The sequence below is a fragment of the Oncorhynchus keta genome, unplaced genomic scaffold (genome assembly GCF_023373465.1).
Source record: "Oncorhynchus keta strain PuntledgeMale-10-30-2019 unplaced genomic scaffold, Oket_V2 Un_contig_5377_pilon_pilon, whole genome shotgun sequence".
Lineage (NCBI taxonomy): Eukaryota > Metazoa > Chordata > Actinopteri > Salmoniformes > Salmonidae > Oncorhynchus > Oncorhynchus keta.
This window is the reverse complement of record NW_026288258.1, coordinates 94,928-111,143: the sequence shown is the minus strand read 5'-3', so window position 1 is coordinate 111,143 and position 16,216 is coordinate 94,928.

Genomic DNA, 16,216 nt, shown 5'->3' with positions numbered 1-16,216 from the left:
TATCCCAGTGACTCAGTCTTTAGTCTCAGACCACGTCTTCCCTAAGTATCCCAGTGACTCAGTCTTTAGTCTCAGACCACGTCTTCCCTAAGTATCCCAGTGACTCAGTCTTTAGTCTCAGACCACGTCTTCCCTAAGTATCCCAGTGACTCAGTCTTTCGTCTCAGACCACGCCTTCTCTAAGTATCCCAGTGACTCAGTCTTTAGTCTCAGACCTTGTCGTCCCTGAGTATCCCAGTGACTCAGTCTTTAGTCTCAGACCACGTCTTCCCTAAGTATCCCAGTGACTCAGTCTTTAGTCTCAGACCACGTCTTCCCTAAGTATCCCAGTGACTCAGTCTTTCGTCTCAGACCACGCCTTCTCTAAGTATCCCAGTGACTCAGTCTTTAGTCTCAGACCTTGTCGTCCCTGAGTATCCCAGTGACTCAGTCTTTAGTCTCAGACCACGTCTTCCCTAAGTATCCCAGTGACTCAGTCTTTAGTCTCAGACCACGTCTTCCCTAAGTCTCCCAGTGACTCAGTCTTTAGTCTCAGACCACGTCTTCCCTAAGTATCCCATTGACTCAGTCTTTAGTCTGAGACCACGTCTTCCCTAAGTATCCCAGTGACTCAGACCGCGTCTTCCCTAAGTATCCCAGTGACTCAGTCTTTCGTCTCAGACCACATCTTCCCTAAGTATCCCAGTGACTCAGTCTTTCGTCTCAGACCACATCTTCCCTAAGTATCCCAGTGACTCAGTCTTTAGTCTCAGACCCATCTTCCCTAAGTATCCCAGTGACTCAGTCTTTAGTCTCAGACCACGTCTTCCCCTAAGTATCCCAGTGACTCCGTCTTTAGTCTCAGACCACGTCTTCCCTAAGTATCCCAGTGACTCAGTCTTTAGTCTCAGACCACATCTTCCCTAAGTATCCCAGTGACTCAGTCTTTAGTCTCAGACCACGTCTTCCCTAAGTATCCCAGTGACTCAGTCTTTAGTCTCAGACCACGTCTTCCCTAAGTATCCCAGTGACTCAGTCTTTAGTCTCAGACCACGTCTTCCCTAAGTATCCCAGTGACTCAGTCTTTAGTCTCAGACCTTGTCGTCCCTGAGTATCCCGGTGACTCAGTCTTTAGTCTCAGACCACGTCTTCCCTAAGTATCCCAGTGACTCAGTCTTTAGTCTCAGACCACGTCTTCCCTAAGTATCCCAGTGACTCAGTCTTTCGTCTCAGACCACGCCTTCTCTAAGTATCCCAGTGACTCAGTCTTTAGTCTCAGACCTTGTCGTCCCTGAGTATCCCAGTGACTCAGTCTTTAGTCTCAGACCAGTGACTCAGACCGCGTCTTCCCTAAGTATCCCAGTGACTCAGTCTTTAGTCTCAGACCACGTCTTCCCTAAGTATCCCAGTGAATCAGTCTTTAGTCTCAGACCACGTCTTCCCTAAGTATCCCAGTGACTCAGTCTTTAGTCTCAGACCACGTCTTCCCTAAGTATCCCAGTGACTCAGTCTTTAGTCTCAGACCACGTCTTCCCTAAGTATCCCATTGACTCAGTCTTTAGTCTGAGACCACGTCTTCCCTAAGTCCCAGTGACTCAGACCACGTCTTCCCTAAGTATCCCAGTGACTCAGTCTTTAGTCTCAGACCACATCTTCCCTAAGTATCCCAGTGACTCAGTCTTTAGTCTCAGACCACGTCTTCCCTAAGTATCCCAGTGACTCAGTCTTTAGTCTCAGACCACGCTTCCCTAAGTATCCCAGTGACTCAGTCTTTAGTCTCAGACCTTTATCCCAGTGACTCAGTCTTTAGTCTCAGACCACGTCTTCCCTAAGTATCCCAGTGACTCAGTCTTTAGTCTCAGACCACGTCTTCCCTAAGTATCCCAGTGACTCAGTCTTTCGTCTCAGACCACGCCTTCCCTAAGTATCCCAGTGACTCAGTCTTTAGTCTCAGACCTTTCCCCTGAGTATCCCAGTGACTCAGTCTTTAGTCTCAGACCACGTCTTCCCTAAGTATCCCAGTGACTCAGTCTTTAGTCTCAGACCACGTCTTCCCTAAGTATCCCAGTGACTCAGTCTTTAGTCTCAGACCACGTCTTCCCTAAGTATCCCAGTGACTCAGTCTTTAGTCTCAGACCTTGTCGTCCCTGAGTATCCCAGTGACTCAGTCTTTAGTCTCAGACCACGTCTTCCCTAAGTATCCCAGTGACTCAGTCTTTAGTCTCAGACCACGTCTTCCCTAAGTATCCCAGTGACTCAGTCTTTAGTCTCAGACCACGTCTTCCCTAAGTATCCCAGTGACTCAGTCTTTAGTCTCAGACCACGTCTTCCCTAAGTATCCCAGTGACTCAGTCTTTAGTCTCAGACCACGTCTTCCCTAAGTATCCCAGTGACTCAGTCTTTAGTCTCAGACCACGTCTTCCCTAAGTATCCCATTGACTCAGTCTTTAGTCTGAGACCACGTCTTCCCTAAGTATCCCAGTGACTCAGACCGTCTTCCCTAAGTATCCCAGTGACTCAGTCTTTAGTCTCAGACCACGTATTCCCTAAGTATCCCAGTGACTCAGTCTTTAGTTTCAGACCACGTCTTCCCTAAGTATCCCAGTGACTCAGTCATTAGTCTCAGACCACGTCTCCCCTAAGTATCCCAGTGACTCAGTCTTTAGTCTTCAGACCACGTCTTCCCTAAGTATCCCAGTGACTCAGTCTTTAGTCTCAGACCACGTCTTCCCTAAGTATCCCAGTGACTCAGTCTTTAGTCTTCAGACCACGTCTTCCCTAAGTATCCCAGTGACTCAGTCTTTATTCTCAGATCGCGTCTTCCCTAAGTATCCCAGTGACTCAGTCTTTAGTCTCAGACCACGTCTTCCCTAAGTATCCCAGTGACTCAGTCTTTAGTCTCAGACCAGACGTCTTCCTAAGTATCCCAGTGACTCAGTCTTTAGTCTCAGACCACATCTTCCCTAAGTATCCCAGTGACTCAGTCTTTAGTCTCAGACCACGTCTTCCCTAAGTATCCCAGTGACTCAGTCTTTAGTCTCAGACCACGTCTTCCCTAAGTATCCCAGTGACTCAGTCTTTAGTCTCAGACCACGTCTTCCCTAAGTATCCCAGTGACTCAGTCTTTACTCAGACCACGTCTTCCCTAAGTATCCCAGTGACTCAGTCTTTAGTCTCAGACCACGTCTTCCCTAAGTATCCCAGTGACTCAGTCTTTAGTCTCAGACCACGTCTTCCCTAAGTATCCCAGTGACTCAGTCTTTAGTCTCAGACCACGTCTTCCCTAAGTATCCCAGTGACTCAGTCTTTAGTCTCAGACCACGTCTTCCCTAAGTATCCCAGTGACTCAGTCTTTAGTCTCAGACCACGTCTTCCCTAAGTATCCCAGTGACTCAGTCTTTAGTCTCAGACCACGTCTTCCCTAAGTATCCCAGTGACTCAGTCTTTAGTCTTCCACGCCTTCCTAAGTATCCCAGTGACTCAGTCTTTAGTCTCAGACCTTGTCTCCCTGAGTATCCCAGTGACTCCTTTAGTGACTCAGTCTTTAGTCTCAGACCACGTCTTCCCTAAGTATCCCAGTGACTCAGTCTTTAGTCTCAGACCACGTCTTCCCTAAGTATCCCAGTGACTCAGTCTTTAGTCTCAGACCACGTCTTCCCTAAGTATCCCAGTGACTCAGTCTTTAGTCTCAGACCACGTCTTCCTAAGTCTCCCAGTGACTCAGTCTTTAGTCTCAGACCACGTCTTCCCTAAGTATCCCAGTGACTCAGTCTTTAGTCTGAGACCACGTCTTCCTAAGTATCCCAGTGACTCAGACCACGTCTTCCCTAAGTATCCCAGTGACTCAGTCTTTCGTCTCAGACCACGTCTTCCCTAAGTATCCCAGTGACTCAGTCTTTAGTCTCAGACCACGTCTTCCCTAAGTATCCCATTGACTCAGTCTTTAGTCTCAGACCACGTCTTCCCTAAGTATCCCAGTGACTCAGTCTTTAGTCTCAGACCACGTCTTCCCTAAGTATCCCAGTGACTCAGTCTTTAGTCTCAGACCACGTCTCCAGTAAGTATCCCAGTGACTCAGTCTTTAGTCTCAGACCACGTCTTCCCTAAGTATCCCAGTGACTCAGTCTTTAGTCTCAGACCACATCTTCCCTAAGTATCCCAGTGACTCAGTCTTTAGTCTCAGACCATGTCATCCCTAAGTATCCCAGTGACTCAGTCTTTAGTCTCAGACCACGTCTTCCCTAAGTATCCCAGTGACTCAGTCTTTAGTCTCAGACCACGTCTTCCCTAAGTATCCCAGTGACTCAGTCTTTAGTCTCAGACCACGTCTTCCCTAAGTATCCCAGTGACTCAGTCTTTAGTCTCAGACCACGTCTTCCCTAAGTATCCCAGTGACTCAGTCTTTAGTCTCAGACCACGTCTTCCCTAAGTATCCCAGTGACTCAGTCTTTAGTCTCAGACCACTTCCCTAAGTATCCCAGTGACTCAGTCTTTAGTCTCAGACCACGTCTTCCCTAAGTATCCCAGTGACTCAGTCTTTAGTCTCAGACCACGTCTTCCCTAAGTATCCCAGTGACTCAGTCTTTAGTCTCAGACCACGTCTTCCCTAAGTATCCCAGTGACTCAGTCTTTAGTCTCAGACCACGTCTTCCCTAAGTATCCCAGTGACTCAGTCTTTAGTCTCAGACCACGTCTTCCCTAAGTATCCCAGTGACTCAGACCGCGTCTTCCTAAGTATCCCAGTGACTCAGTCTTTAGTCTCAGACCACATCTTCCCTAAGTATCCCAGTGACTCAGTCTTTAGTCTCAGACCACGTCTTCCCTAAGTATCCCAGTGACTCAGTCTTTAGTCTCAGACCACGTCTTCCCTAAGTATCCCAGTGACTCAGTCTTTAGTCTCAGACCACATCTTCCCTAAGTATCCCAGTGACTCAGTCTTTAGTCTCAGACCACGTCTTCCCTAAGTATCCCAGTGACTCAGTCTTTCGTCTCAGACCACGCCTTCCTAAGTATCCCAGTGACTCAGTCTTTAGTCTCAGACCTTGTCAGTATCCCAGTGACTCAGTCTTTAGTCTCAGACCACGTCTTCCCTAAGTATCCCAGTGACTCAGTCTTTAGTCTCAGACCACGTCTTCCCTAAGTATCCCAGTGACTCAGTCTTTCGTCTCAGACCACGCCTTCTCTAAGTATCCCAGTGACTCAGTCTTTAGTCTCAGACCTTGTCTTCCCTGAGTATCCCAGTGACTCAGTCTTTAGTCTCAGACCACGTCTTCCCTAAGTATCCCAGTGACTCAGTCTTTAGTCTCAGACCACGTCTTCCCTAAGTATCCCAGTGACTCAGTCTTTCGTCTCAGACCACGTCTTCCCTAAGTATCCCAGTGACTCAGTCTTTAGTCTCAGACCTTGTCTTCCCTAAGTATCCCAGTGACTCAGTCTTTAGTCTCAGACCACGTCTTCCCTAAGTATCCCAGTGACTCAGTCTTTAGTCTCAGACCACGTCTTCCCTAAGTATCCCAGTGACTCAGTCTTTAGTCTCAGACCACGTCTTCCCTAAGTATCCCAGTGACTCAGTCTTTAGTCTCAGACCTTGTCGTCCCTGAGTATCCCAGTGACTCAGTCTTTAGTCTCAGACCACGTCTTCCCTAAGTATCCCAGTGACTCAGTCTTTAGTCTCAGACCACGTCTTCCCTAAGTATCCCAGTGACTCAGTCTTTCGTCTCAGACCACGTCTTCCCTAAGTATCCCAGTGACTCAGTCTTTAGTCTCAGACCTTGTCTCCCTAAGTATCCCAGTGACTCAGTCTTTAGTCTCAGACCACGTCTTCCTAAGTCTGACTCAGACCACGTCTTCCCTAAGTATCCCAGTGACTCAGTCTTTAGTCTCAGACCACGTCTTCCCTAAGTATCCCAGTGACTCAGTCTTTAGTCTCAGACCACGTCTTCCCTAAGTATCCCAGTGACTCAGTCTTTAGTCTCAGACCACGTCTTCCCTAAGTATCCCAGTGACTCAGTCTTTAGTCTCAGACCACGTCTTCCCTAAGTATCCCAGTGACTCAGTCTTTAGTCTGAGACCACGTCTTCCCTAGTATCCCAGTGACTCAGACCGCCACGTCTTCCCTAAGTATCCCAGTGACTCAGTCTTTAGTCTCAGACCACATCTTCCCTAAGTATCCCAGTGACTCAGTCTTTAGTCTCAGACCACGTCTTCCCTAAGTATCCCAGTGACTCAGTCTTTAGTCTCAGACCACGTCTTCCCTAAGTATCCCAGTGACTCAGTCTTTAGTCTCAGACCACGTCTTCCCTAAGTATCCCAGTGACTCAGTCTTTAGTCTCAGACCACGTCTTCCCTAAGTATCCCAGTGACTCAGTCTTTAGTCTCAGACCACATCTTCCCTAAGTATCCCAGTGACTCAGTCTTTAGTCTCAGACCACGTCTTCCCTAAGTATCCCAGTGACTCAGTCTTTAGTCTCAGACCACGTCTTCCCTAAGTATCCCAGTGACTCAGTCTTTAGTCTCAGACCACGTCTTCCCTAAGTATCCCAGTGACTCAGTCTTTAGTCTCAGACCATGTCTTCCCTAAGTATCCCAGTGACTCAGTCTTTAGTCTCAGACCACGTCTTCCCTAAGTATCCCAGTGACTCAGTCTTTAGTCTCAGACCACGTCTTCCCTAAGTATCCCAGTGACTCAGTCTTTAGTCTCAGACCACGTCTTCCCTAAGTATCCCAGTGACTCAGTCTTTAGTCTCAGACCACGTCTTCCCTAAGTATCCCAGTGACTCAGTCTTTAGTCTCAGACCTTGTCGTCCCTGAGTATCCCAGTGACTCAGTCTTTAGTCTCAGACCACGTCTTCCCTAAGTATCCCAGTGACTCAGTCTTTAGTCTCCCAGACCACTTTCGTCTCTTCCCTAAGTATCCCAGTGACTCAGTCTTTAGTCTCAGACCACGTCTTCCCTAAGTATCCCAGTGACTCAGTCTTTCGTCTCAGACCACGCCTTCCCTAAGTATCCCAGTGACTCAGTCTTTAGTCTCAGACCACGTCTTCCCTAAGTATCCCATTGACTCAGTCTTTAGTCTGAGACCACGTCTTCCCTAAGTATCCCAGTGACTCAGTCTTTAGTCTCAGACCACGTCTTCCCTAAGTATCCCAGTGACTCAGTCTTTAGTCTCAGACCACGTCTTCCCTAAGTATCCCAGTGACTCAGTCTTTAGTCTCAGACCACGTCTTCCCTAAGTATCCCAGTGACTCAGTCTTTAGTCTCAGACCACATCTTCCCTAAGTATCCCAGTGACTCAGTCTTTAGTCTCAGACCACGTCTTCCCTAAGTATCCCAGTGACTCAGTCTTTAGTCTCAGACCACGTCTTCCCTAAGTATCCCAGTGACTCAGTCTTTAGTCTCAGACCTTGTCGTCCCTGAGTATCCCAGTGACTCAGTCTTTAGTCTCAGACCACGTCTTCCCTAAGTATCCCAGTGACTCAGTCTTTAGTCTCAGACCACGTCTTCCCTAAGTATCCCAGTGACTCAGTCTTTAGTCTCAGACCACATCTTCCCTAAGTATCCCAGTGACTCAGTCTTTAGTCTCAGACCACGTCTCCCCTAAGTATCCCAGTGACTCAGTCTTTAGTCTCAGACCACGTCTTCCCTAAGTATCCCAGTGACTCAGTCTTTAGTCTCAGACCACGTCTTCCCTAAGTATCCCAGTGACTCAGTCTTTAGTCTCAGACCACATCTTCCCTAAGTATCCCAGTGACTCAGTCTTTAGTCTCAGACCACGTCCCCTAAGTATCCCAGTGACTCAGTCTTTAGTCTCAGACCACGTCTTCCCTAAGTATCCCAGTGACTCAGTCTTTAGTCTCAGACCACGTCTTCCCTAAGTATCCCAGTGACTCAGTCTTTAGTCTCAGACCACGTCTTCCCTAAGTATCCCAGTGACTCAGTCTTTAGTCTCAGACCACGTCTTCCCTGAGTATCCCAGTGACTCAGTCTTTAGTCTCAGACCACGTCTTCCCTAAGTATCCCAGTGACTCAGTCTTTAGTCTCAGACCACGTCTTCCCTAAGTATCCCAGTGACTCAGTCTTTAGTCTCAGACCACGCCTTCTCTAAGTATCCCAGTGACTCAGTCTTTAGTCTCAGACCTTGTCTTCCCTGAGTATCCCAGTGACTCAGTCTTTAGTCTCAGACCACGTCTTCCCTAAGTCTCCCAGTGACTCAGACCGCGTCTTCCTAAGTATCCCAGTGACTCAGTCTTTAGTCTCAGACCACGTCTTCCCTAAGTATCCCAGTGACTCAGTCTTTAGTCTCAGACCACGTCTTCCCTAAGTATCCCAGTGACTCAGTCTTTAGTCTCAGACCACGTCTTCCCTAAGTATCCCAGTGACTCAGTCTTTAGTCTCAGACCACGTCTTCCCTAAGTATCCCATTGACTCAGTCTTTAGTCTCTTCCTAGACCCAGTGACTCAGACCGCGTCTTCCCTAAGTATCCCAGTGACTCAGTCTTTAGTCTCAGACCACATCTTCCCTAAGTATCCCAGTGACTCAGTCTTTAGTCTCAGACCACGTCTCCCCTAAGTATCCCAGTGACTCAGTCTTTAGTCTCAGACCACATCTTCCCTAAGTATCCCAGTGACTCAGTCTTTAGTCTCAGACCACGTCTCCCTAAGTATCCCAGTGACTCAGTCTTTAGTCTCAGACCACGTCTTCCCTAAGTATCCCAGTGACTCAGTCTTTAGTCTCAGACCACATCTTCCCTAAGTATCCCAGTGACTCAGTCTTTAGTCTCAGACCACGTCTTCCCTAAGTATCCCAGTGACTCAGTCTTTAGTCTCAGACCACGCCTTCTCTAAGTATCCCAGTGACTCAGTCTTTAGTCTCAGACCTTGTCGTCCCTGAGTATCCCAGTGACTCAGTCTTTAGTCTCAGACCACGTCTTCCCTAAGTATCCCAGTGACTCAGTCTTTAGTCTCAGACCACGTCTTCCCTAAGTATCCCAGTGACTCAGTCTTTAGTCTCAGACCACGTCTTCCCTAAGTATCCCAGTGACTCAGTCTTTAGTCTCAGACCACGTCTTCCCTAAGTATCCCAGTGACTCAGTCTTTAGTCTCAGACCACATCTTCCCTAAGTATCCCAGTGACTCAGTCTTTAGTCTCAGACCACGTCTTCCCTAAGTATCCCAGTGACTCAGTCTTTCGTCTCAGACCACGTCTTCCCTAAGTATCCCAGTGACTCAGTCTTTAGTCTCAGACCACGTCTTCCCTAAGTATCCCATTGACTCAGTCTTTAGTCTGAGACCACGTCTTCCCTAAGTATCCCAGTGACTCAGTCTTTAGTCTCAGACCACGTCTTCCCTAAGTATCCCAGTGACTCAGTCTTTAGTCTCAGACCACGTCTTCCCTAAGTATCCCAGTGACTCAGTCTTTAGTCTCAGACCTCGTCTTCCCTAAGTATCCCAGTGACTCAGTCTTTCGTCTCAGACCACATCTTCCCTAAGTATCCCAGTGACTCAGTCTTTAGTCTCAGACCTCGTCTTCCCTAAGTATCCCAGTGACTCAGTCTTTAGTCTTCAGACCACGTCTTCCCTAAGTATCCCAGTGACTCAGTCTTTATTCTCAGATCGCGTCTTCCATAAGTATCCCAGTGACTCAGTATTTAGTCTCAGACCTCGTCTTCCCTAAGTATCCCAGTGACTCAGTCTTTAGTCTCAGACCTTGTCTTCCCTAAGTATCCCAGTGACTCAGTCTTTAGTCTCAGACCACGTCTTCCCCAAGTATCCCAGTGACTCAGTCTTTAGTCTCAGACCACGTCTTCCCTAAGTATCCCAGTGACTCAGTCTTTAGTCTCAGACCACGTCTTCCCTAAGTATCCCAGTGACTCAGTCTTTAGTCTCAGACCTTGTCTTCCCTGAGTATCCCAGTGACTCAGTCTTTAGTCTCAGACCACGTCTTCCCTAAGTATCCCAGTGACTCAGTCTTTAGTCTCAGACCACGTCTTCCCTAAGTATCCCAGTGACTCAGTCTTTCGTCTCAGACCACGCCTTCTCTAAGTATCCCAGTGACTCAGTCTTTAGTCTCAGACCTTGTCGTCCCTGAGTATCCCAGTGACTCAGTCTTTAGTCTCAGACCACGTCTTCCCTAAGTATCCCAGTGACTCAGACCGCGTCTTCCCTAAGTATCCCAGTGACTCAGTCTTTCAGACCACGTCTTCCCTAAGTATCCCAGTGACTCAGTCTTTAGTCTCAGACCACGTCTTCCCTAAGTATCCCAGTGACTCAGTCTTTAGTCTCAGACCACGTCTTCCCTAAGTCTCCCAGTGACTCAGTCTTTAGTCTCAGACCACGTCTTCCCTAAGTATCCCATTGACTCAGTCTTTAGTCTGAGACCACGTCTTCCCCTAAGTATCCCAGTGACTCAGACCGCGTCTTCCCTAAGTATCCCAGTGACTCAGTCTTTAGTCTCAGACCACATCTTCCCTAAGTATCCCAGTGACTCAGTCTTTAGTCTCAGACCACGTCTTCCCTAAGTATCCCAGTGACTCAGTCTTTAGTCTCAGACCACATCTTCCCTAAGTATCCCAGTGACTCAGTCTTTAGTCTCAGACCACGTCTCCCCTAAGTATCCCAGTGACTCAGTCTTTAGTCTCAGACCACGTCTTCCCTAAGTATCCCAGTGACTCAGTCTTTAGTCTCAGACCACATCTTCCCTAAGTATCCCAGTGACTCAGTCTTTAGTCTCAGACCATGTCTTCCCTAAGTATCCCAGTGACTCAGTCTTTAGTCTCAGACCACGTCTTCCCTAAGTATCCCAGTGACTCAGTCTTTAGTCTCAGACCTTGTTGTCCCTGAGTATCCCAGTGACTCAGTCTTTAGTCTCAGACCACGTCTTCCCTAAGTATCCCAGTGACTCAGTCTTTAGTCTCAGACCACATCTTCCCTAAGTATCCCAGTGACTCAGTCTTTAGTCTCAGACCACGTCTTCCCTAAGTATCCCAGTGACTCAGTCTTTAGTCTCAGACCACGTCTTCCCTAAGTATCCCAGTGACTCAGTCTTTAGTCTCAGACCACATCTTCCCTAAGTATCCCAGTGACTCAGTCTTTAGTCTCAGACCACGTCTTCCCTAAGTATCCCAGTGACTCAGTCTTTCGTCTCAGACCACGCCTTCCCTAAGTATCCCAGTGACTCAGTCTTTAGTCTCAGACCTTGTCGTCCCTGAGTATCCCAGTGACTCAGTCTTTAGTCTCAGACCACGTCTTCCCTAAGTATCCCAGTGACTCAGTCTTTAGTCTCAGACCACGTCTTCCCTAAGTATCCCAGTGACTCAGTCTTTCGTCTCAGACCACGCCTTCCCTAAGTATCCCAGTGACTCAGTCTTTAGTCTCAGACCTTGTCTTCCCTAAGTATCCCAGTGACTCAGTCTTTAGTCTCAGACCACGTCTTCCCTAAGTATCCCAGTGACTCAGTCTTTAGTCTCAGACCACGTCTTCCCTAAGTATCCCAGTGACTCAGTCTTTAGTCTCAGACCACGTCTTCCCTAAGTATCCCAGTGACTCAGTCTTTAGTCTCAGACCACGTCTTCCCTAAGTATCCCAGTGACTCAGTCTTTAGTCTCAGACCACGTCTTCCCTAAGTATCCCAGTGACTCAGTCTTTCGTCTCAGACCACGTCTTCCCTAAGTATCCCAGTGACTCAGTCTTTAGTCTCAGACCACGTCTTCCCTAAGTATCCCAGTGACTCAGTCTTTAGTCTCAGACCACGTCTTCCCTAAGTCTCCCAGTGACTCAGTCTTTAGTCTCAGACCACGTCTTCCCTAAGTATCCCAGTGACTCAGTCTTTCGTCTCAGACCACATCTTCCCTAAGTATCCCAGTGACTCAGTCTTTAGTCTCAGACCTCGTCTTCCATAAGTATCCCAGTGACTCAGTCTTTAGTCTTCAGACCACGTCTTCCCTAAGTATCCCAGTGACTCAGTCTTTATTCTCAGATCGCGTCTTCCATAAGTATCCCAGTGACTCAGTATTTAGTCTCAGACCTCGTCTTCCCTAAGTATCCCAGTGACTCAGTCTTTAGTCTCAGACCACGTCTTCCCTAAGTATCCCAGTGACTCAGTCTTTAGTCTCAGACCACATCTTCCCTAAGTATCCCAGTGACTCAGTCTTTAGTCTCAGACCATGTCTTCCCTAAGTATCCCAGTGACTCAGTCTTTCGTCTCAGACCACGCCTTCTCTAAGTATCCCAGTGACTCAGTCTTTAGTCTCAGACCTTGTCGTCCCTGAGTATCCCGGTGACTCAGTCTTTAGTCTCAGACCACGTCTTCCCTAAGTATCCCAGTGACTCAGTCTTTAGTCTCAGACCACGTCTTCCCTAAGTATCCCAGTGACTCAGTCTTTAGTCTCAGACCACGTCTTCCCTAAGTATCCCAGTGACTCAGTCTTTAGTCTCAGACCACGTCTTCCCTAAGTATCCCAGTGACTCAGTCTTTAGTCTCAGACCACGTCTTCCCTAAGTATCCCAGTGACTCAGTCTTTAGTCTCAGACCACGTCTTCCCTAAGTATCCCAGTGACTCAGTCTTTAGTCTCAGACCACATCTTCCCTAAGTATCCCAGTGACTCAGTCTTTAGTCTCAGACCATGTCATCCCTAAGTATCCCAGTGACTCAGTCTTTCATCTCAGACCACGCCTTCTCTAAGTATCCCAGTGACTCAGTCTTTAGTCTCAGACCTTGTCGTCCCTGAGTATCCCAGTGACTCAGTCTTTAGTCTCAGACCACGTCTTCCCTAAGTATCCCAGTGACTCAGTCTTTAGTCTCAGACCACGTCTTCCCTAAGTATCCCAGTGACTCAGTCTTTCGTCTCAGACCACGCCTTCTCTAAGTATCCCAGTGACTCAGTCTTTAGTCTCAGACCTTGTCTTCCCTAAGTATCCCAGTGACTCAGTCTTTAGTCTCAGACCACATCTTCCCTAAGTATCCCAGTGACTCAGTCTTTAGTCTCAGACCACGTCTTCCCTAAGTATCCCAGTGACTCAGTCTTTAGTCTCAGACCACGTCTTCCTAAGTATCCCAGTGACTCAGTCTTTAGTCTCAGACCACGTCTTCCCTAAGTATCCCAGTGACTCAGTCTTTAGTCTCAGACCACGTCTTCCCTAAGTATCCCAGTGACTCAGTCTTTAGTCTCAGACCACGTCTCCCCTAAGTATCCCAGTGACTCAGTCTTTAGTCTCAGACCACGTCTTCCCTAAGTATCCCAGTGACTCAGTCTTTAGTCTCAGACCACGTCTTCCCTAAGTATCCCAGTGACTCAGTCTTTAGTCTCAGACCACATCTTCCCTAAGTATCCCAGTGACTCAGTCTTTAGTTTCAGACCACGTCTTCCCTAAGTATCCCAGTGACTCAGTCTTTCGTCTCAGACCACATCTTCCCTAAGTATCCCAGTGACTCAGTCTTTAGTCTCAGACCACGTCTCCCCTAAGTATCCCAGTGACTCAGTCTTTAGTCTCAGACCACGTCTTCCCTAAGTGTCCCAGTGACTCAGTCTTTAGTCTCAGACCACGTCTTCCCTAAGTCTCCCAGTGACTCAGTCTTTAGTCTCAGACCACATCTTCCCTAAGTATCCCATTGACTCAGTCTTTAGTCTCAGACCATGTCTTCCCTAAGTATCCCAGTGACTCAGTCTTTAGTCTCAGACCACGTCTTCCCTAAGTATCCCAGTGACTCAGACCGCGTCTTCCCTAAGTATCCCAGTGACTCAGTCTTTAGTCTCAGACCACGTCTTCCCTAAGTATCCCAGTGACTCAGTCTTTAGTCTCAGACCACGTCTTCCCTAAGTATCCCAGTGACTCAGTCTTTAGTCTCAGACCACGTCTTCCCTAAGTATCCCAGTGACTCAGTCTTTAGTCTCAGACCACGTCTTCCCTAAGTATCCCAGTGACTCAGTCTTTCGTCTCAGACCACATCTTCCCTAAGTATCCCAGTGACTCAGTCTTTAGTCTCAGACCACGTCTTCCCTAAGTATCCCAGTGACTCAGTCTTTAGTCTCAGACCACGTCTTCCCTAAGTATCCCAGTGACTCAGTCTTTAGTCTCAGACCACGTCTTCCCTAAGTATCCCAGTGACTCAGTCTTTAGTCTCAGACCACGTCTTCCCTAAGTATCCCAGTGACTCAGTCTTTAGTCTCAGACCACGTCTTCCCTAAGTATCCCAGTGACTCAGTCTTTCGTCTCAGACCACGCCTTCTCTAAGTATCCCAGTGACTCAGTCTTTAGTCTCAGACCTTGTCTTCCCTGAGTATCCCAGTGACTCAGTCTTTAGTCTCAGACCACATCTTCCCTAAGTATCCCAGTGACTCAGTCTTTAGTCTCAGACCACGTCTTCCCTAAGTATCCCATTGACTCAGTCTTTAGTCTCAGACCACGTCTTCCCTAAGTATCCCAGTGACTCAGTCTTTAGTCTCAGACCACGTCTTCCCTAAGTATCCCAGTGACTCAGTCTTTAGTCTCAGACCACGTCTTCCCTAAGTATCCCAGTGACTCAGTCTTTAGTCTTCAGACCACGTCTTCCCTAAGTATCCCAGTGACTCAGTCTTTATTCTCAGATCGCGTCTTCCATAAGTATCCCAGTGACTCAGTATTTAGTCTCAGACCTCGTCTTCCCTAAGTATCCCAGTGACTCAGTCTTTAGTCTCAGACCTCGTCTTCCCTAAGTATCCCAGTGACTCAGTCTTTCGTCTCAGACCACATCTTCCCTAAGTATCCCAGTGACTCAGTCTTTAGTCTCAGACCTCGTCTTCCCTAAGTATCCCAGTGACTCAGTCTTTAGTCTCAGACCACGTCTTCCCTAAGTATCCCAGTGACTCAGTCTTTAGTCTCAGACCTTGTCGTCCCTGAGTATCCCAGTGACTCAGTCTTTAGTCTCAGACCACGTCTTCCTAAGTATCCCAGTGACTCAGTCTTTAGTCTCAGACCACGTCTTCCCTAAGTATCCCAGTGACTCAGTCTTTCGTCTCAGACCACGTCTTCCCTAAGTATCCCAGTGACTCAGTCTTTAGTCTCAGACCTTGTCTTCCCTGAGTATCCCAGTGACTCAGTCTTTAGTCTCAGACCACGTCTTCCCTAAGTATCCCAGTGACTCAGTCTTTAGTCTCAGACCACGTCTTCCCTAAGTATCCCAGTGACTCAGTCTTTAGTCTCAGACCACGCTTCTCTAAGTATCCCAGTGACTCAGTCTTTAGTCTCAGACCTTGTCGTCCCTGAGTATCCCAGTGACTCAGTCTTTAGTCTCAGACCACGTCTTCCCTAAGTATCCCAGTGACTCAGACTCAGACCACATCTTCCCTAAGTATCCCAGTGACTCAGTCTTTAGTCTCAGACCACGTCTCCCCTAAGTATCCCAGTGACTCAGTCTTTAGTCTCAGACCACGTCTTCCCTAAGTATCCCAGTGACTCAGTCTTTAGTCTCAGACCACGTCTTCCCTAAGTCTCCCAGTGACTCAGTCTTTAGTCTCAGACCACGTCTTCCCTAAGTATCCCAGTGACTCAGTCTTTAGTCTGAGACCACGTCTTCCCTAAGTATCCCAGTGACTCAGACCGCGTCTTCCCTAAGTATCCCAGTGACTCAGTCTTTCGTCTCAGACCACATCTTCCCTAAGTATCCCAGTGACTCAGTCTTTAGTCTCAGACCACGTCTCCCCTAAGTATCCCAGTGACTCAGTCTTTAGTCTCAGACCACGTCTTCCCTAAGTATCCCAGTGACTCAGTCTTTAGTCTCAGACCACGTCTCCCCTAAGTATCCCAGTGACTCAGTCTTTAGTCTCAGACCACGTCTTCCCTAAGTATCCCAGTGACTCAGTCTTTAGTCTCAGACCACATCTTCCCTAAGTATCCCAGTGACTCAGTCTTTAGTCTCAGACCATGTCTTCCCTAAGTATCCCAGTGACTCAGTCTTTCGTCTCAGACCACGCCTTCTCTAAGTATCCCAGTGACTCAGTCTTTAGTCTCAGACCTTGTCGTCCCTGAGTATCCCGGTGACTCAGTCTTTAGTCTCAGACCACGTCTTCCCTAAGTATCCCAGTGACTCAGTCTTTAGTCTCAGACCACATCTTCCCTAAGTATCCCAGTGACTCAGTCTTTAGTCTCAGACCACGTCTCCCCTAAGTATCCCAGTGACTCAGTCTTTAGTCTCAGACCACGTCTTCCCTAAGTATCCCAGTGACTCAGTCTTTAGTCTCAGACCACATCTTCCCTAAGTAT